The sequence below is a fragment of the Carassius auratus genome, unplaced genomic scaffold (genome assembly GCF_003368295.1).
Source record: "Carassius auratus strain Wakin unplaced genomic scaffold, ASM336829v1 scaf_tig00040454, whole genome shotgun sequence".
Taxonomy (NCBI): Eukaryota; Metazoa; Chordata; class Actinopteri; order Cypriniformes; family Cyprinidae; genus Carassius; species Carassius auratus.
Genome location: NW_020526596.1, coordinates 1 through 19,051, shown reverse-complemented (window position 1 = coordinate 19,051; position 19,051 = coordinate 1). Strand labels below are relative to the sequence as shown.

Below are 19,051 nucleotides of genomic sequence, written 5' to 3'. Positions count from 1 at the left end.
TCGCATAACACTTGGAACACTACCCGTAGCAGGGTCATTGTTTGGACTCTTTTTTTTTTTTAAAATTGCGCTTTAAACAAAAAGTATTGTGTCAATGCAACTGAACAACATTAATTAGGAACACAGTGCATCAATAAAGCTACTGACTTCCGCCCTGCGTTGGTGGTATAGTGGTGAGCATAGCTGCCTTCCAAGCAGTTGACCCGGGTTCGATTCCCGGCCAACGCATGTCCTTTGGCTCGGGCTGACGTCGAAGCAGAACTCCTTCTGTGACCTGCGACTCCAACCAAACATTTTGGATGGATCATTCGGAAGACGAAAAGAACCAGCTCTCCCCGTCGGGGAATCGAACCCCGGTCTTCCGCGTGACAGGCGGAGATACTGTCCACTATACTAACGAGGAGCCGTGCATGCTGCAGTTTCCCCCCCAACTGACGGCACTGCACTGACATAACTAAACAATGCATGGCTTCTTCTGACGCAGACCCAGCCCTAGCACCGTAAAATTTCTGATGGACCCATCATTAGCTGAAGTCGCATAACACTTGGAACACTACCCGTAGCAGGGGTCATTGTTTGGACTCTTTTTTTTTTTTTTTTTTTAAATTGCGCTTTAAACAAAAAGTATTGCGTCAATGCAACTGAACAACATTAATTAGGAACACAGTGCGTCAAAAAGCAAAATGACAGTTAAAGGCATTTCGTTATTGAACTCTTTGATGACATCATTCAGCTAAGTTCAGTTTAAATAGTATCTGTGCAATAATTTGCAATCAAGTCAACGATATCGCTGTACATGAAGTGTCCCCAGCTCCGCCTGCCAGAAGCGACAGAGGGAAGAAACCAAAACTCGATCGGTGAAAGGATGGAGAAAAAACCCGGTGAGAAACCAGGCTCAGTCGGGGAGACAGTTCTCCCCTTGTCAGACGAAACCAGTAGATCAGCTCCAGGCTGCAGGAATGTCAGACTGTGCAGAAGAATCATCTGTTTCCTGTGGACTTGTCCAGGTGGTCTTTACAGGGGATTTGTATCTGCGGCTCATCTAGTTGTCACGGTCTCCGCTGTGTTTCTGGGCCATAGAGGTCCTTTCTAGGTGTTGATCCACCATCTTCTCTGGATACGGACTGGATCCGGGTGACTGAAGCGGATACAGACTGGATCTGGTGGCTACGGTGAACTCGGAATAAGGGATTTCTTTAAAAGACTTTTTTTTTCATATAAGATTTTATCCAACTTTTCAGATAGAGGCATGAGAAAGAGATTGCCTTGATTGGGCTTTTGGTTATTGGTGGACAGAGAGGACTTTTTTGAGTTTTACTCCTCCCTTTTGGAGTAGGGGGGGGGGGTGCTGACGAAACACATGTGGGCAGGCATTGTCACCCTTGATGACCCTTGGCGAGCGTAGTAGTTTAACAGAGGCAGCGCACAGGCCCGAGGGTTTGGAGACACAGCTCGAGTTTCTCTTCATTGTCGCATAAATCTTTCGCCTTTTACTAAAGATTTCCGTGGAGGGGAACTTTTGAGAGTGACCTGTATTTTTGGGTGCTCTGCTCACAGCAGAGCTACATCGAAATGTCAAGAGCAGAATCAGTTTGACCGTCCGGCAGCATGCTGCGAGAGGGCTTGCCACTGGTCGTCGTCTGAATAGGCACTCTCTGCGTTTGACCACTTCGTGTTTATTTAGCCGGATGGGAAGGCAGCGCTTTCTTGTACGTGACGGGATGCAAATTCTTGAAGGCTCTCTTTAGTGACGGGTCCAAACAAAGATCTCATCTGCTCCTCTAGCCCTATCGGCGACTCGTGCACTTCGAGCCTTCTTAGTGACGGCGCAAGTTGCTGACTGCTGACTGCGTTGGTGGTATAGTGGTGAGCATAGCTGCCTTCCAAGCAGTTGACCCGGATTCGATTCCCGGCCAACGCATGTCCTTTGGCTCGGGCTGACGTCGAAGCAGAACTCCCTCTGTGACCTGTGCCTCCACCCAAAACTTTTGGATGGAATAATTTCGGATGGACCCATCATTAGCTGAAGTCGCATAACACTTGCAACACTACCCGTAGCAGGGGTCATTGTTTGGACTCTTTTTTTTTTTTTTTTTTTTTTTTAATTGCGCTTTAAACAAAAATTGTGTCAATGCAACTGAACAACATTTATTAGGAACACAGTGCATCAATAAAGCTACTGACTTCCGCCTGCGTTGGTGGTATAGTGGTGAGCATAGCTGCCTTCCAAGCAGTTGACCCGGGTTCGATTCCCGGCCAACGCATGTCCTTTGGCTCGGGCTGACGTCGAAGCAGAACTCCTTCTGTGACCTGCGACTCCAACCAAACATTTTGGATGGATCATTCGGAAGACGAAAAGAACCAGCTCTCCCCGTCGGGGAATCGAACCCCGGTCTTCCGCGTGACAGGCGGAGATACTGTCCACTATACTAACGAGGAGCCGTGCATGCTGCCGTTTCCCCCCCAACTGACGGCACTGCACTGACATAACTAAACAATGCATGGCTTCTTCTGACGCAGACCCAGCCCTAGCACCGTAAAATTTCTGATGGACCCATCATTAGCTGAAGTCGCATAACACTTGGAACACTACCCGTAGCAGGGGTCATTGTTTGGACTCTTTTTTTTTTTTTTTTTTTTTAAATTGCGCTTTAAACAAAAAGTATTGCGTCAATGCAACTGAACAACATTAATTAGGAACACAGTGCGTCAAAAAGCAAAATGACAGTTAAAGGCATTTCGTTATTGAACTCTTTGATGACATCATTCAGCTAAGTTCAGTTTAAATAGTATCTGTGCAATAATTTGCAATCAAGTCAACGATATCGCTGTACATGAAGTGTCCCCAGCTCCGCCTGCCAGAAGCGACAGAGGGAAGAAACCAAAACTCGATCGGTGAAAGGATGGAGAAAAAACCCGGTGAGAAACCAGGCTCAGTCGGGGAGACAGTTCTCCCCTTGTCAGACGAAACCAGTAGATCAGCTCCAGGCTGCAGGAATGTCAGACTGTGCAGAAGAATCATCTGTTTCCTGTGGACTTGTCCAGGTGGTCTTTACAGGGGATTTGTATCTGCGGCTCATCTAGTTGTCACGGTCTCCGCTGTGTTTCTGGGCCATAGAGGTCCTTTCTAGGTGTTGATCCACCATCTTCTCTGGATACGGACTGGATCCGGGTGACTGAAGCGGATACAGACTGGATCTGGTGGCTACGGTGACCTCGGAATAAGGGATTTCTTTAAAAGACTTTTTTTTTCATATAAGATTTTATCCAACTTTTCAGATAGAGGCATGAGAAAGAGATTGCCTTGATTGGGCTTTTGGTTATTGGTGGACAGAGAGGACTTTTTTGAGTTTTACTCCTCCCTTTTGGAGTAGGGGGGGGGGGTGCTGACGAAACACATGTGGGCAGGCATTGTCACCCTTGATGACCCTTGGCGAGCGTAGTAGTTTAACAGAGGCAGCGCACAGGCCCGAGGGTTTGGAGACACAGCTCGAGTTTCTCTTCATTGTCGCATAAATCTTTCGCCTTTTACTAAAGATTTCCGTGGAGGGGAACTTTTGAGAGTGACCTGTATTTTTGGGTGCTCTGCTCACAGCAGAGCTACATCGAAATGTCAAGAGCAGAATCAGTTTGACCGTCCGGCAGCATGCTGCGAGAGGGCTTGCCACTGGTCGTCGTCTGAATAGGCACTCTCTGCGTTTGACCACTTCGTGTTTATTTAGCCGGATGGGAAGGCAGCGCTTTCTTGTACGTGACGGGATGCAAATTCTTGAAGGCTCTCTTTAGTGACGGGTCCAAACAAAGATCTCATCTGCTCCTCTAGCCCTATCGGCGACTCGTGCACTTCGAGCCTTCTTAGTGACGGCGCAAGTTGCTGACTGCTGACTGCGTTGGTGGTATAGTGGTGAGCATAGCTGCCTTCCAAGCAGTTGACCCGGATTCGATTCCCGGCCAACGCATGTCCTTTGGCTCGGGCTGACGTCGAAGCAGAACTCCCTCTGTGACCTGTGCCTCCACCCAAAACTTTTGGATGGAATAATTTCGGATGGACCCATCATTAGCTGAAGTCGCATAACACTTGCAACACTACCCGTAGCAGGGGTCATTGTTTGGACTCTTTTTTTTTTTTTTTTTTTTTTTTTAATTGCGCTTTAAACAAAAAGTATTGTGTCAATGCAACTGAACAACATTTATTAGGAACACAGTGCGTCAATAAAGCTACTGACTTCCGCCTGCGTTGGTGGTATAGTGGTGAGCATAGCTGCCTTCCAAGCAGTTGACCCGGGTTCGATTCCCGGCCAACGCATGTCCTTTGGCTCGGGCTGACGTCGAAGCAGAACTCCTTCTGTGACCTGCGACTCCAACCAAACATTTTGGATGGATCATTCGGAAGACGAAAAGAACCAGCTCTCCCCGTCGGGGAATCGAACCCCGGTCTTCCGCGTGACAGGCGGAGATACTGTCCACTATACTAACGAGGAGCCGTGCATGCTGCCGTTTCCCCCCCAACTGACGGCACTGCACTGACATAACTAAACAATGCATGGCTTCTTCTGACGCAGACCCAGCCCTAGCACCGTAAAATTTCTGATGGACCCATCATTAGCTGAAGTCGCATAACACTTGGAACACTACCCGTAGCAGGGGTCATTGTTTGGACTCTTTTTTTTTTTTTTTTTTTTTAAATTGCGCTTTAAACAAAAAGTATTGCGTCAATGCAACTGAACAACATTAATTAGGAACACAGTGCGTCAAAAAGCAAAATGACAGTTAAAGGCATTTCGTTATTGAACTCTTTGATGACATCATTCAGCTAAGTTCAGTTTAAATAGTATCTGTGCAATAATTTGCAATCAAGTCAACGATATCGCTGTACATGAAGTGTCCCCAGCTCCGCCTGCCAGAAGCGACAGAGGGAAGAAACCAAAACTCGATCGGTGAAAGGATGGAGAAAAAACCCGGTGAGAAACCAGGCTCAGTCGGGGAGACAGTTCTCCCCTTGTCAGACGAAACCAGTAGATCAGCTCCAGGCTGCAGGAATGTCAGACTGTGCAGAAGAATCATCTGTTTCCTGTGGTCTTGTCCAGGTGGTCTTTACAGGGGATTTGTATCTGCGGCTCATCTAGTTGTCACGGTCTCCGCTGTGTTTCTGGGCCATAGAGGTCCTTTCTAGGTGTTGATCCACCATCTTCTCTGGATACGGACTGGATCCGGGTGACTGAAGCGGATACAGACTGGATCTGGTGGCTACGGTGACCTCGGAATAAGGGATTTCTTTAAAAGACTTTTTTTTTCATATAAGATTTTATCCAACTTTTCAGATAGAGGCATGAGAAAGAGATTGCCTTGATTGGGCTTTTGGTTATTGGTGGACAGAGAGGACTTTTTTGAGTTTTACTCCTCCCTTTTGGAGTAGGGGGGGGGGGTGCTGACGAAACACATGTGGGCAGGCATTGTCACCCTTGATGACCCTTGGCGAGCGTAGTAGTTTAACAGAGGCAGCGCACAGGCCCGAGCGTTTGGAGACACAGCTCGAGTTTCTCTTCATTGTCGCATAAATCTTTCGCCTTTTACTAAAGATTTCCGTGGAGGGGAACTTTTGCGAGTGACCTGTATTTTTGGGTGCTCTGCTCACTGCAGAGCTACATCGAAATGTCAAGAGCAGAATCAGTTTGACCGTCCGCCAGCATGCTGCGAGAGGGCTTGCCACTGGTCATCGTCTGAATGGGCACTCTCTGCGTTTGACCACTTCGTGTTTATTTAGCCGGATGGGAAGGCAGCGCTTTCTTGTACGTGACGGGATGCAAATTCTTGAAGGCTCTCTTTAGTGACGGGTCCAAACAAAGATCTCATCTGCTCCTCTAGCCCTATCGGCGACTCGTGCACTTCGAGCCTTCTTAGTGACGGCGCAAGTTGCTGACTGCCTGACTGCGTTGGTGGTATAGTGGTGAGCATAGCTGCCTTCCAAGCAGTTGACCCGGGTTCGATTCCCGGCCAACGCATGTCCTTTGGCTCGGGCTGACGTCGAAGCAGAACTCCCTCTGTGACCTGTGCCTCCACCCAAAACTTTTGGATGGAATAATATCGGATGGACCCATCATTAGCTGAAGTCGCATAACACTTGCAACACTACCCGTAGCAGGGGTCATTGTTTGGACTCTTTTTTTTTTTTTTTTTTTTTAAATTGCGCTTTAAACAAAAAGTATTGTGTCAATGCAACTGAACAACATTAATTAGGAACACAGTGCGTCAATAAAGCTGCTGACTTCCGCCTGCGTTGGTGGTATAGTGGTGAGCATAGCTGCCTTCCAAGCAGTTGACCCGGGTTCGATTCCCGGCCAACGCATGTCCTTTGGCTCGGGCTGACGTCGAAGCAGAACTCCTTCTGTGACCTGCGACTCCAACCAAACATTTTGGATGGATCGTTCGGAAGACGAAAAGAACCAGCTCTCCCCGTCGGGGAATCGAACCCCGGTCTTCCGCGTGACAGGCGGAGATACTGTCCACTATACTAACGAGGAGCCGTGCATGCTGCCGTTTCTCCCCCAACCGACGGCACTGCACTGACATAACTAAACAATGCATGGCTTCTTCTGACGCAGACCCAGCCCTAGCACCGTAAAATTTCTGATGGACCCATCATTAGCTGAAGTCGCATAACACTTGGAACACTACCCGTAGCAGGGGTCATTGTTTGGACTCTTTTTTTTTTTTTTTTTTTTAAATTGCGCTTTAAACAAAAAGTATTGCGTCAATGCAACTGAACAACATTAATTAGGAACACAGTGCGTCAAAAAGCAAAATGACAGTTAAAGGCATTTCGTTATTGAACTCTTTGATGACATCATTCAGCTAAGTTCAGTTTTAAATAGTATCTGTGCAATAATTTGCAATCAAGTCAACGATATCTCTGTACATGAAGTGTCCCCAGCTCCGCCTGCCAGAGGCGACAGAGGCAAGAAACCAAAACTCGATCGGTGAAAAGGATGGAGAAAAAACCCGGTGAGAAACCAGGCTCAGTCGGGGAGACAGTTCTCCCCTTGTCAGACGAAACCAGTAGATCAGCTCCAGGCTGCAGGAATGTCAGACTGTGCAGAAGAATCATCTGTTTCCTGTGGTCTTGTCCAGGTGGTCTTTACAGGGGATTTGTATCTGCGGCTCATCTAGTTGTCACGGTCTCCGCTGTGTTTCTGGGCCATAGAGGTCCTTTCTAGGTGTTGATCCACCATCTTCTCTGGATACGGACTGGATCCGGGTGACTGAAGCGGATACAGACTGGATCTGGTGGCTACGGTGACCTCGGAATAAGGGATTTCTTTAAAAGACTTTTTTTTTCATATAAGATTTTATCCAACTTTTCAGATAGAGGCATGAGAAAGAGATTGCCTTGATTGGGCTTTTGGTTATTGGTGGGCCGAGAGGACTTTTTTGAGTTTTACTCCTCCGTTTTGGAGTGGGGGGGGGGGTGCTGACGAAACACATGTGGGCAGGCGTTGTCACCCTTGATGACCCTTGGCGAGCGTAGTAGTTTAACAGAGGCAGCGCACAGGCCCGAGCGTTTGGAGACACAGCTCGAGTTTCTCTTCATTGTCGCATAAATCTTTCGCCTTTTACTAAAGATTTCCGTGGAGGGGAACTTTTGAGAGTGACCTGTATTTTTGGGTGCTCTGCTCACTGCAGAGCTACATCGAAATGTCAAGAGCAGAATCAGTTTGACCGTCCGCCAGCATGCTGCGAGAGGGCTTGCCACTGGTCATCGTCTGAATGGGCACTCTCTGCGTTTGACCACTTCGTGTTTATTTAGCCGGATGGGAAGGCAGCGTTTTCTTGTACGTGACGGGATGCAAATTCTTGAAGGCTCTCTTTAGTGACGGGTCCAAACAAAGATCTCATCTGCTCCTCTAGCCCTATCGGCGACTCGTGCACTTCGAGCCTTCTTAGTGACGGCGCAAGTTGCTGACTGCCTGACTGCGTTGGTGGTATAGTGGTGAGCATAGCTGCCTTCCAAGCAGTTGACCCGGGTTCGATTCCCGGCCAACGCATGTCCTTTGGCTCGGGCTGACGTCGAAGCAGAACTCCCTCTGTGACCTGTGCCTCCACCCAAAACTTTTGGATGGAATAATATCGGATGGACCCATCATTAGCTGAAGTCGCATAACACTTGCAACACTACCCGTAGCAGGGGTCATTGTTTGGACTCTTTTTTTTTTTTTTTTTTTTTTAAATTGCGCTTTAAACAAAAAGTATTGTGTCAATGCAACTGAACAACATTAATTAGGAACACAGTGCGTCAATAAAGCTGCTGACTTCCGCCTGCGTTGGTGGTATAGTGGTGAGCATAGCTGCCTTCCAAGCAGTTGACCCGGGTTCGATTCCCGGCCAACGCATGTCCTTTGGCTCGGGCTGACGTCGAAGCAGAACTCCTTCTGTGACCTGCGACTCCAACCAAACATTTTGGATGGATCGTTCGGAAGACGAAAAGAACCAGCTCTCCCCGTCGGGGAATCGAACCCCGGTCTTCCGCGTGACAGGCGGAGATACTGTCCACTATACTAACGAGGAGCCGTGCATGCTGCCGTTTCTCCCCCAACCGACGGCACTGCACTGACATAACTAAACAATGCATGGCTTCTTCTGACGCAGACCCAGCCCTAGCACCGTAAAATTTCTGATGGACCCATCATTAGCTGAAGTCGCATAACACTTGGAACACTACCCGTAGCAGGGGTCATTGTTTGGACTCTTTTTTTTTTTTTTTTTTTTAAATTGCGCTTTAAACAAAAAGTATTGCGTCAATGCAACTGAACAACATTAATTAGGAACACAGTGCGTCAAAAAGCAAAATGACAGTTAAAGGCATTTCGTTATTGAACTCTTTGATGACATCATTCAGCTAAGTTCAGTTTTAAATAGTATCTGTGCAATAATTTGCAATCAAGTCAACGATATCTCTGTACATGAAGTGTCCCAAGCTCCGCCTGCCAGAGGCGACAGAGGCAAGAAACCAAAACTCGATCGGTGAAAAGGATGGAGAAAAAACCCGGTGAGAAACCAGGCTCAGTCGGGGAGACAGTTCTCCCCTTGTCAGACGAAACCAGTAGATCAGCTCCAGGCTGCAGGAATGTCAGACTGTGCAGAAGAATCATCTGTTTCCTGTGGTCTTGTCCAGGTGGTCTTTACAGGGGATTTGTATCTGCGGCTCATCTAGTTGTCACGGTCTCCGCTGTGTTTCTGGGCCATAGAGGTCCTTTCTAGGTGTTGATCCACCATCTTCTCTGGATACGGACTGGATCCGGGTGACTGAAGCGGATACAGACTGGATCTGGTGGCTACGGTGACCTCGGAATAAGGGATTTCTTTAAAAGACTTTTTTTTTCATATAAGATTTTATCCAACTTTTCAGATAGAGGCATGAGAAAGAGATTGCCTTGATTGGGCTTTTGGTTATTGGTGGGCCGAGGGGACTTTTTTGAGTTTTACTCCTCCGTTTTGGAGTGGGGGGGGGGGGTGCTGACGAAACACATGTGGGCAGGCGTTGTCACCCTTGATGACCCTTGGCGAGCGTAGTAGTTTAACAGAGGCAGCGCACAGGCCCGAGCGTTTGGAGACACAGCTCGAGTTTCTCTTCATTGTCGCATAAATCTTTCGCCTTTTACTAAAGATTTCCGTGGAGGGGAACTTTTGCGAGTGACCTGTATTTTTGGGTGCTCTGCTCACTGCAGAGCTACATCGAAATGTCAAGAGCAGAATCAGTTTGACCGTCCGCCAGCATGCTGCGAGAGGGCTTGCCACTGGTCATCGTCTGAATGGGCACTCTCTGCGTTTGACCACTTCGTGTTTATTTAGCCGGATGGGAAGGCAGCGTTTTCTTGTACGTGACGGGATGCAAATTCTTGAAGGCTCTCTTTAGTGACGGGTCCAAACAAAGATCTCATCTGCTCCTCTAGCCCTATCGGCGACTCGTGCACTTCGAGCCTTCTTAGTGACGGCGCAAGTTGCTGAATGCCTGACTGCGTTGGTGGTATAGTGGTGAGCATAGCTGCCTTCCAAGCAGTTGACCTGGGTTCGATTCCCGGCCAACGCATGTCCTTTGGCTCGGGCTGACGTCGAAGCAGAACTCCCTCTGTGACCTGTGCCTCCACCCAAAACTTTTGGATGGAATAATATCGGATGGACCCATCATTAGCTGAAGTCGCATAACACTTGCAACACTACCCGTAGCAGGGGTCATTGTTTGGACTCTTTTATTTTTTTTTTTAAATTGCGCTTTAAACAAAAAGTATTGCGTCAATGCAACTGAACAACATTAATTAGGAACACAGTGCGTCAATAAAGCTGCTGACTTCCGCCTGCGTTGGTGGTATAGTGGTGAGCATAGCTGCCTTCCAAGCAGTTGACCCGGGTTCGATTCCCGGCCAACGCATGTCCTTTGGCTCGGGCTGACGTCGAAGCAGAACTCCTTGAACTTGAACTTGGAACACTACCCATAGCAGGGGTCATTGTTTGGACTCTTTTTTTTTTTTTTAAATTGCGCTTTAAACAAAAAGTATTGCGTCAATGCAACTGAACAACATTAATTAGGAACACAGTGCGTCAAAAAGCAAAATGACAGTTAAAGGCATTTCGTTATTGAACTCTTTGATGACATCATTCAGCTAAGTTCAGTTTTAAATAGTATCTGTGCAATAATTTGCAATCAAGTCAACGATATCTCTGTACATGAAGTGTCCCCAAGCTCCGCCTGCCAGAGGCGACAGAGGCAAGAAACCAAAACTCGATCGGTGAAAAGATGGAGAAAAAACCCGGTGAGAAACCAGGCTCAGTCGGGGAGACAGTTCTCCCCTTGTCAGACGAAACCAGTAGATCAGCTCCAGGCTGCAGGAATGTCAGACTGTGCAGAAGAATCATCTGTTTCCTGTGGTCTTGTCCAGGTGGTCTTTACAGGGGATTTGTATCTGCGGCTCATCTAGTTGTCACGGTCTCCGCTGTGTTTCTGGGCCATAGAGGTCCTTTCTAGGTGTTGATCCACCATCTTCTCTGGATACGGACTGGATCCGGGTGACTGAAGCGGATACAGACTGGATCTGGTGGCTACGGTGACCTCGGAATAAGGGATTTCTTTAAAAGACTTTTTTTTTCATATAAGATTTTATCCAACTTTTCAGATAGAGGCATGAGAAAGAGATTGCCTTGATTGGGCTTTTGGTTATTGGTGGGCCGAGGGGACTTTTTTGAGTTTTACTCCTCCGTTTTGGAGTGGGGGGGGGGGTGCTGACGAAACACATGTGGGCAGGCGTTGTCACCCTTGATGACCCTTGGCGAGCGTAGTAGTTTAACAGAGGCAGCGCACAGGCCCGAGCGTTTGGAGACACAGCTCGAGTTTCTCTTCATTGTCGCATAAATCTTTCGCCTTTTACTAAAGATTTCCGTGGAGGGGAACTTTGGCGAGTGACCTGTATTTTGGGTGCTCTGCTCACTGCAGAGCTACATCGAAATGTCAAGAGCAGAATCAGTTTGACCGTCCGCCAGCATGCTGCGAGAGGGCTTGCCACTGGTCATCGTCTGAATGGGCACTCTCTGCGTTTGACCACTTCGTGTTTATTTAGCCGGATGGGAAGGCAGCGTTTCTTGTACGTGACGGGATGCAAATTCTTGAAGGCTCTCTTTAGTGACGGGCCCAAACAAAGATCTCATCTGCTCCTCTAGCCCTATCGGCGACTCGTGCACTTCGAGCCTTCTTAGTGACGGCGCAAGTTGCTGAATGCCTACTGCATTGGTGGTATAGTGGTGAGCATAGCTGCCTTCCAAGCAGTTGACCTGGGTTCGATTCCCGGCCAACGCATGTCCTTTGGCTCGGGCTGACGTCGAAGCAGAACTCCCTCTGTGACCTGTGCCTCCACCCAAAACTTTTGGATGGAATAATATCGGATGGACCCATCATTAGCTGAAGTCGCATAACACTTGCAACACTACCCGTAGCAGGGGTCATTGTTTGGACTCTTTTTTTTTTTTTTTTTAAATTGCGCTTGAAACAAAAAGTATTGCGTCAATGCAACTGAACAACATTAATTAGGAACACAGTGCGTCAATAAAGCTGCTGACTTCCGCCTGCGTTGGTGGTATAATGGTGAGCATAGCTGCCTTCCAAGCAGTTGACCCGGGTTCGATTCCCGGCCAACGCATGTCCTTTGGCTTGGGCTGACGTCGAAGCAGAACTCCTTCTGTGACCTGCGACTCCAACCAAACATTTTGGATGGATCGTTCGGAAGACGAAAAGAACCAGCTCTCCCCGTCGGGGAATCGAACCCCGGTCTTCCGCGCGGGAGCCGAAAATAGTTAAGCTTAACTTCTCTTAACTTTTCCCATTCATTCTCTATGGTAGTGCTTAACACTACGGATGCGATATATTTGTGGCCACACGTAGATTTCCCGGCGCTGTTTTGCCTCTTCCGTGGCGCGGAATTCAAACAGCGGATACTCATCTGTCAATCATTCGCTCTGAAGGAGAGGAGACGCGTTTTTACGATCAGAGATTTCTTCACGAAATTGTTTTGTTTGAACAACATATGCTGCCTAACTCCCAACAAGCAGGTAAAGTGAATTCTGTGTTTCTTTTTAAAAAACTAAACTAAAAAAAAAACCGTATAATTAATTACTTATTATATTATCATATAATCATATTTATGTGATTAATTATAGCAACTGTTTTGAATGTTATGTGATTTTCAAGACTTTAGTGCAAAAAAATAATATATATATATATATATATATATATGTATGTATATATGTATATTTATATGTATATATGTCAACATTTACTGTGTGGTACAACTTAAAATAACTATTTCCTATGTTAAATTAACTTTATTTCTGTGATGCATCATTTATACTCTTCAGTGTGTCATATGATCCAGAAATCATTGATTATTTGCTCACAAAACATTTCTTATTGTAATCAATGTTGATATTATCATTGTCTCTACAATGATAAAAGCACATTATTTTCAGAGACTGGAGTAATAATTCTGAAAATTCAGCTTTTCATAACAGGAATACATTACAATGATTAGAAAATATATTCAAATGTAAAAAAAAACATTTAAAATTGTACGAATAAAAATGCAATTCTACTGTTGCATATATATCCATATAAATATTATATTACAATGGTATATACATATATATATATATTATGAATTATAAAATACATTTGATATATTTAATTGGAATCTATATTTCAGGAATGTTTAGATGATGCGTGCTCTGTCAAGACACCCTCCTCCACAGAGTAGGTCACCCTAAAGATGGTCTCACTCTCAGTCCACCAAAACATCACACCAGACACTTTGACAGTGGAGGATCAAAGGTCAAAAGGGTTTCTTCCAGATGCAGGTAAATAAATAATTCATACAGGCCCTTATGTGTGTAAACTGTCTCTCTCAATGTGCACACAACACCAAGACGTTATATTTTAATAAAGTAATCCTGTTAATCTTCTGTAGAACACCACACCATTGGCCATAAAAGCGTCCCTTGTTCAGCTCACACTGGACCTCCTCAGAACAGCTGGTCTTCGTGTTGGACCATAGATGGACAGATCTGTTGAGAATTGCCCGTGAACATCTCTTGGCAACGCAACATAGGAGCAAGGATCTTCTTAAACAGGTCGAAGGCTTTTTTTTTTTCTTCTGTGTTTTCCACAACTTTAAATTGTATTATTATTAATATTATTGTAGCTGTTGTTGTTTAATCTACAATTTTAAATTATTTAATTGATTTCCATTTGTTAAATAAAACATCAGAAGTATTGGTCTTGTTTACACTGTACTTTAGTGTGTTAATTAATTGTATTGACTCTGTATTGTTATTTTATCTTGCTCAGTTTTGTAAACATGTTAGTTTACAATGTTAGTTACGGCTATTATTAAACTCTGTAAATAAATATTTTATTTAAAATACTCTACCAGTCAAATGTTTTTCAGCAGTAAGATTTGTAATGTTTTTTGAGGAGTCTCTTCTGCTCACCAAGCCTGCCTTTATTTTATCCAAAGTACAGCAAAAACAGTAGCATTTTAAACATTCTTACTATTTTAAATCAGCTGCTTTCTATTTCAATTCAATTCAAGTTTATCTGTATAGCAATTTGTACAATACAAATCGTTACAAAGCAACATTACAGAAAATTATGTTTCTACAATATTTAGTAGTAGCTTATAAGTGGTGACTGTCAGGTTGTGCACGTTTGACAGGATTTTTAGAAAAATGAATACAAGTAGTCGCACGTAGTCAGCCAGACTATGAACATTATTAATATTATGAATAATTAATAATTATTATATGATGCAGTCACATGTGTAGCAATATTTGTTAGTCTGTTTGTTGATTCAGGGTTAGCATCATCTGAGGTCCTCTGAGGGTCAGCATCATCTCTTCTCAGGTGTTTTGGATCCAGACTGGAGCTTGTGTAAATCCCGTGGCAAAACATAGAAACAAATAGAGACATCATTAGCATAGCTGCTGATCCATCAAAGTAAAATGAATTAGTTTAACCAAAGATAAAGAATAATAATGCACTCACAATTTAAGAGATATATTATTTGAAAGCTTGGTGAAAGAGATGTGTTTTTAATCTAGATTTAAACAGAGACAGTGTGTCTGAACCCCGAACATTATCAGGAAGTCTATATATTTGAATATATACTGTATTTTATATCTCTGATGTGCAGCTGAATGGTCAGCATCATTCCTCCAGTCTTCAGTGTCACATGATCTTCAGAAATCAGAATAATATGATGGTTTACTGCTCAAATCTACTCAAATCTTACTATATATATATGTGTATATATGTATTTTTTTTTTTTATTTTCATCATCAACATTTTTCATCTTTATCATCCCTTTTAATCAATTTAAATCATCCTTGCTAAAAAAAAAGGCATTAATTTCTGTCATTTCTTTCCACCCAAAAGAATGGTATAATCTATATTTTTAAGAAAGCTTTTTATTTCAAATAAATGCAGATCTTTCTATTTAAAGAATCCCTGGGGGATTGTTTTTCTTGAGCAGTAAATCATCATATTATTCTGATTTCTGAAGATTATGTGACACTGAAGACTGGAGTAATGATCTTGGAAATACAGATGCACATCACAGAAATAAAATACATTTTACTATATATTCAAATAGAAAGCAGTTATTTTAACTAGTAAAAATATTTCAACAATATAATTGCTTTTACTGTATTTTGGATCAAATAAAGGCAGGCTTGGTGAGAATTAAAAATCTTACTGTTCAAAAACATTTAACTGGTAGTGTTATATTTTTTTCTGTGTTCTCCACAACTTTAGATTTTATTGTTGTTGTTGTTGTTGTTGTTGTTGTTGTTGAATCTATACATTTAAATAGTTTCATGTATTTCAATTTGTTAATTAAAATACTATAAGCATTTGGCCTTGTTTGAACTGTATTGAAATGGTTTTTTTTTTTTTTTTGATTGATTAAAACATGTATACATGTTGTTGATTTTCTTTTTTTATTGATATTACATTTTATTGACTTGCTCAGATATGTAAACACTGAATGTTATAACTGTTACTATTAAACATAAATAATTATTTAATGTAAAACATATTTTTATTGTTTTTCTGTTCTCCACATCTTTATTTGTATTATATTTGTAGGTGTTGTTTAATAATCTATGATTATTTTATGTATATTTATTATTATATATTTTGGTTAATTTTTATTTTCATTTTTAAGTATATTACTCTATTATAAATAAAATGAAAAACTTACTTTTTTGTGAGTTTTTGTTTTATTTTATATATATGGGTTTTCTGTGCACAGTTATACAAATATAAATAGATGTATCTTTAAAAATAAAGGCCTGAACCATTATCAAAATGTTATTTTTAATTATTCAAAATTTTCTATATTAAAAATAACTATTCCATATTATAATGTACATGTTTATTAAGATTGTTGCACATTTTGTACATCGTACAAAAAACAGTTATTACAAGATTTATTTTATCTGTTCACAAAGTTTGTTTATTATATGTTAATCATAATTAAAGTGTATCTAGATGAAAAAACGAATATGAACTCATTTTATAGTATTTGTGGCCGAGACGGGATTCGAACCTCTAATTCTGTGTATTTTACTCGTCCCGCCTTCCTGCAATTTCCTTCGATTCTATTGGCTAGTCATCGCTCTACACCTATCCGCGACTGGCCCCGGGTTGGCAGGCAGCTATGCTCACCACTATACCACCAACGCAGGCGGAAGTCAGCAGCTTTATTGACGCACTGTGTTCCTAATTAATGTTGTTCAGTTGCATTGACACAATACTTTTTGTTTAAAGCGCAATTAAAAAAAAAAAAGGATTCCAAACAATGACAATGTCCGATATTATTCCATCCAAAAGTTTTGGGTGGAGGCACAGGTCACAGAGGGAGTTCTGCTTCGACGTCAGCCCGAGCCAAAGGACATGCGTTGGCCGGGAATCGAACCCGGGTCAACTGCTTGGAAGGCAGCTATGCTCACCACTATACCACCAACGCAGGCGGAAGTCAGCAGCTTTATTGACGCACTGTGTTCCTAATTAATGTTGTTCAGTTGCATTGACACAATACTTTTTGTTTAAAGCGCAATTAAAAAAAAAAAAAAAAAGAGTCCAAACAATGACCCCTGCTACGGGTAGTGTTGCAAGTGTTATGCGACTTCAGCTAATGATGGGTCCATCCGATATTATTCCATCCAAAAGTATTGGGTGGAGGCACAGGTCACAGAGGGAGTTCTGCTTCGACGTCAGCCCGAGCCAAAGGACATGCGTTGGCCGGGAATCGAACCTGGGTCAACTGATTGGAAGGCAGCTATGCTCACCACTATACCACCAACGCAGTAGGCATTCAGCAACTTGCGCCGTCACTAAGAAGGCTAGAAGTGCACGAGTCGCCGATAGGGCTAGAGGAGCAGATGAGATCTTTGTTTGGACCCGTCACTAAAGAGAGCCTTCAAGAATTTGCATCCCGTCACGTACAAGAAAACGCTGCCTTCCCATCCGGCTAAATAAACACGAAGTGGTCAAACGCAGAGAGTGCCCATTCAGACGATGACCAGTGGCAAGCCCTCTCGCAGCATGCTGGCGGCCGGTCAAACTGATTCTGCTCTTGACATTTCGATGTAGCTCTGCAGTGAGCAGAGCACCCAAAAATACAGGTCACTCGCAAAAGTTCCCCTCCACGGAAATCTTTAGTAAAAGGCGAAAGATTTATGCGACAATGAAGAGAAACTCGAGCTGTGCCTCCAAACGCTCGGGCCTGTGCGCTGCCTCTGTTAAACTACTACGCTCGCCAAGGGTCATCAAGGGTGACAACGCCTGCCCACATGTGTTTCGTCAGCACCCCCCCCCCCACTCCAAAACGGAGGAGTAAAACTCAAAAAGTCCCCTCGGCCCACCAATAACCAAAAGCCCAATCAAGGCAATCTCTTTCTCATGCCTCTATCTGAAAAGTTGGATAAAATCTTATATGAAAAAAAAAGTCTTTTAAAGAAATCCCTTATTCCGAGGTCACCGTAGCCACCAGATCCAGTCTGTATCCGCTTCAGTCACCCGGATCCAGTCCGTATCCAGAGAAGATGGTGGATCAACACCTAGAAAGGACCTCTATGGCCCAGAACACAGCGGAGACCGTGACAACTAGATGAGCCGCAGATACAAATCCCCTGTAAAGACCACCTGGACAAGACCACAGGAAACAGATGATTCTTCTGCACAGTCTGACATTCCTGCAGCCTGGAGCTGATCTACTGGTTTCGTCTGACAAGGGGAGAACTGTCTCCCCGACTGAGCCTGGTTTCTCACCGGGTTTTTTCTCCATCTTTTCACCGATCGAGTTTTGGTTTCTTGCCTCTGTCGCCTCTGGCAGGCGGAGCTTGGGACACTTCATGTACAGAGATATCGTTGACTTGATTGCAAATTATTGCACAGATACTATTTAAAACTGAACTTAGCTGAATGATGTCATCAAAGAGTTCAATAACGAAATGCCTTTAACTGTCATTTTGCTTTTTGACGCACTGTGTTCCTAATTAATGTTGTTCAGTTGCATTGACGCAATACTTTTTGTTTAATGCGCAATTTAAAAAAAAAAAAAAAAAGAGTCCAAACAATGACCCCTGCTACGGGTAGTGTTCCAAGTGTTATGCGACTTCAGCTAATGATGGGTCCATCAGAAATTTTACGGTGCTAGGGCTGGGTCTGCGTCAGAAGAAGCCATGCATTGTTTAGTTATGTCAGTGCAGTGCCGTCGGTTGGGGGAGAAACAGCTGCATGCACGGCTCCTCGTTAGTATAGTGGACAGTATCTCCGCCTGTCACGCGGAAGACCGGGGTTCGATTCCCCGACGGGGAGAGCTGGTTCTTTTCGTCTTCCGAACGATCCATCCAAAATGTTTGGTTGGAGTCGCAGGTCACAGAAGGAGTTCTGCTTCGACGTCAGCCCGAGCCAAAGGACATGCGTTGGCCGGGAATCGAACCCGGGTCAACTGCTTGGAAGGCAGCTATGCTCACCACTATACCGCCAACGCAGGCGGAAGTCAGCAGCTTTATTGACGCACTGTGTTCCTAATTAATGTTGTTCAGTTGCATTGACACAATACTTTTTGTTTAAAGTGCAATTTAAAAAAAAAAAAGAAAAAAAAAAGAGTCCAAACAATGACCCCTGCTACGGGTAGTGTTCCAAGTGTTATGCGACTTCAGCTAATGATGGGTCCATCAGAAATTTTACGGTGCTAGGGCTGGGTCTGCGTCAGAAGAAGCCATGCATTGTTTAGTTATGTCAGTGCAGTGCCGTCGGATGGGGGAGAAACGGCAGCATGCACGGCTCCTCGGTTATAGTGGACAGTATCTCCGCGCTTCACGCGGAAGACCGGGGTTCGATTCCCGACGGGAGAGCTTGCGTCTTCCGAACGATCCATCCAAAATGTTTGGAGTGGAGTCGCAGGTCACAGAAGGAGTTCTGCTTGGTCAGCCCGAGCCAAAAGGACAT

At 44.2% G+C, this 19,051-nt stretch overlaps 28 non-coding genes across 28 annotated transcripts; 20 read left to right on the top strand and 8 right to left on the bottom strand.

The window, feature by feature from the left end:
- Nucleotides 1–156: 156 nt before the first annotated feature.
- trnag-ucc (transfer RNA glycine (anticodon UCC)) lies at nt 157–228 on the top strand. Its single transcript has one exon. It is a non-coding gene; the product is annotated as a tRNA-Gly (tRNA).
- Nucleotides 229–331: 103 nt separating this feature from the next.
- trnad-guc (transfer RNA aspartic acid (anticodon GUC)) lies at nt 332–403 on the bottom strand. Its single transcript has one exon. It is a non-coding gene; the product is annotated as a tRNA-Asp (tRNA).
- A 1,045-nt stretch (nt 404–1,448) lies between these two features.
- LOC113084691 (U5 spliceosomal RNA) lies at nt 1,449–1,564 on the top strand. Its single transcript, XR_003283797.1, has one exon. It is a non-coding gene; the product is annotated as a U5 spliceosomal RNA (small nuclear RNA).
- A 285-nt stretch (nt 1,565–1,849) lies between these two features.
- On the top strand, nt 1,850–1,921 carry trnag-ucc (transfer RNA glycine (anticodon UCC)). The gene has a single exon. It is a non-coding gene; the product is annotated as a tRNA-Gly (tRNA).
- Nucleotides 1,922–2,192: 271 nt separating this feature from the next.
- Nucleotides 2,193–2,264, top strand: trnag-ucc (transfer RNA glycine (anticodon UCC)). Its single transcript has one exon. It is a non-coding gene; the product is annotated as a tRNA-Gly (tRNA).
- A 103-nt stretch (nt 2,265–2,367) lies between these two features.
- Nucleotides 2,368–2,439, bottom strand: trnad-guc (transfer RNA aspartic acid (anticodon GUC)). Its single transcript has one exon. It is a non-coding gene; the product is annotated as a tRNA-Asp (tRNA).
- A 1,047-nt stretch (nt 2,440–3,486) lies between these two features.
- LOC113084690 (U5 spliceosomal RNA) lies at nt 3,487–3,602 on the top strand. Its single transcript, XR_003283796.1, has one exon. It is a non-coding gene; the product is annotated as a U5 spliceosomal RNA (small nuclear RNA).
- Nucleotides 3,603–3,887: 285 nt separating this feature from the next.
- Nucleotides 3,888–3,959, top strand: trnag-ucc (transfer RNA glycine (anticodon UCC)). The gene has a single exon. It is a non-coding gene; the product is annotated as a tRNA-Gly (tRNA).
- A 275-nt stretch (nt 3,960–4,234) lies between these two features.
- trnag-ucc (transfer RNA glycine (anticodon UCC)) lies at nt 4,235–4,306 on the top strand. The gene has a single exon. It is a non-coding gene; the product is annotated as a tRNA-Gly (tRNA).
- Nucleotides 4,307–4,409: 103 nt separating this feature from the next.
- Nucleotides 4,410–4,481, bottom strand: trnad-guc (transfer RNA aspartic acid (anticodon GUC)). Its single transcript has one exon. It is a non-coding gene; the product is annotated as a tRNA-Asp (tRNA).
- Nucleotides 4,482–5,529: 1,048 nt separating this feature from the next.
- LOC113084688 (U5 spliceosomal RNA) lies at nt 5,530–5,644 on the top strand. The gene has a single exon (XR_003283794.1). It is a non-coding gene; the product is annotated as a U5 spliceosomal RNA (small nuclear RNA).
- A 286-nt stretch (nt 5,645–5,930) lies between these two features.
- Nucleotides 5,931–6,002, top strand: trnag-ucc (transfer RNA glycine (anticodon UCC)). The gene has a single exon. It is a non-coding gene; the product is annotated as a tRNA-Gly (tRNA).
- Nucleotides 6,003–6,274: 272 nt separating this feature from the next.
- trnag-ucc (transfer RNA glycine (anticodon UCC)) lies at nt 6,275–6,346 on the top strand. The gene has a single exon. It is a non-coding gene; the product is annotated as a tRNA-Gly (tRNA).
- A 103-nt stretch (nt 6,347–6,449) lies between these two features.
- Nucleotides 6,450–6,521, bottom strand: trnad-guc (transfer RNA aspartic acid (anticodon GUC)). The gene has a single exon. It is a non-coding gene; the product is annotated as a tRNA-Asp (tRNA).
- A 1,047-nt stretch (nt 6,522–7,568) lies between these two features.
- LOC113084687 (U5 spliceosomal RNA) lies at nt 7,569–7,684 on the top strand. Its single transcript, XR_003283793.1, has one exon. It is a non-coding gene; the product is annotated as a U5 spliceosomal RNA (small nuclear RNA).
- Nucleotides 7,685–7,970: 286 nt separating this feature from the next.
- Nucleotides 7,971–8,042, top strand: trnag-ucc (transfer RNA glycine (anticodon UCC)). Its single transcript has one exon. It is a non-coding gene; the product is annotated as a tRNA-Gly (tRNA).
- A 273-nt stretch (nt 8,043–8,315) lies between these two features.
- On the top strand, nt 8,316–8,387 carry trnag-ucc (transfer RNA glycine (anticodon UCC)). Its single transcript has one exon. It is a non-coding gene; the product is annotated as a tRNA-Gly (tRNA).
- A 103-nt stretch (nt 8,388–8,490) lies between these two features.
- Nucleotides 8,491–8,562, bottom strand: trnad-guc (transfer RNA aspartic acid (anticodon GUC)). The gene has a single exon. It is a non-coding gene; the product is annotated as a tRNA-Asp (tRNA).
- A 1,049-nt stretch (nt 8,563–9,611) lies between these two features.
- LOC113084694 (U5 spliceosomal RNA) lies at nt 9,612–9,726 on the top strand. Its single transcript, XR_003283799.1, has one exon. It is a non-coding gene; the product is annotated as a U5 spliceosomal RNA (small nuclear RNA).
- Nucleotides 9,727–10,012: 286 nt separating this feature from the next.
- On the top strand, nt 10,013–10,084 carry trnag-ucc (transfer RNA glycine (anticodon UCC)). Its single transcript has one exon. It is a non-coding gene; the product is annotated as a tRNA-Gly (tRNA).
- A 267-nt stretch (nt 10,085–10,351) lies between these two features.
- trnag-ucc (transfer RNA glycine (anticodon UCC)) lies at nt 10,352–10,423 on the top strand. The gene has a single exon. It is a non-coding gene; the product is annotated as a tRNA-Gly (tRNA).
- A 949-nt stretch (nt 10,424–11,372) lies between these two features.
- On the top strand, nt 11,373–11,486 carry LOC113084689 (U5 spliceosomal RNA). The gene has a single exon (XR_003283795.1). It is a non-coding gene; the product is annotated as a U5 spliceosomal RNA (small nuclear RNA).
- A 284-nt stretch (nt 11,487–11,770) lies between these two features.
- Nucleotides 11,771–11,842, top strand: trnag-ucc (transfer RNA glycine (anticodon UCC)). The gene has a single exon. It is a non-coding gene; the product is annotated as a tRNA-Gly (tRNA).
- A 268-nt stretch (nt 11,843–12,110) lies between these two features.
- Nucleotides 12,111–12,182, top strand: trnag-ucc (transfer RNA glycine (anticodon UCC)). Its single transcript has one exon. It is a non-coding gene; the product is annotated as a tRNA-Gly (tRNA).
- A 4,308-nt stretch (nt 12,183–16,490) lies between these two features.
- Nucleotides 16,491–16,562, bottom strand: trnag-ucc (transfer RNA glycine (anticodon UCC)). Its single transcript has one exon. It is a non-coding gene; the product is annotated as a tRNA-Gly (tRNA).
- Nucleotides 16,563–17,186: 624 nt separating this feature from the next.
- On the bottom strand, nt 17,187–17,301 carry LOC113084693 (U5 spliceosomal RNA). The gene has a single exon (XR_003283798.1). It is a non-coding gene; the product is annotated as a U5 spliceosomal RNA (small nuclear RNA).
- Nucleotides 17,302–18,343: 1,042 nt separating this feature from the next.
- Nucleotides 18,344–18,415, top strand: trnad-guc (transfer RNA aspartic acid (anticodon GUC)). The gene has a single exon. It is a non-coding gene; the product is annotated as a tRNA-Asp (tRNA).
- Nucleotides 18,416–18,518: 103 nt separating this feature from the next.
- trnag-ucc (transfer RNA glycine (anticodon UCC)) lies at nt 18,519–18,590 on the bottom strand. The gene has a single exon. It is a non-coding gene; the product is annotated as a tRNA-Gly (tRNA).
- Between the last annotated feature and the right edge of the window lie 461 nt (nt 18,591–19,051).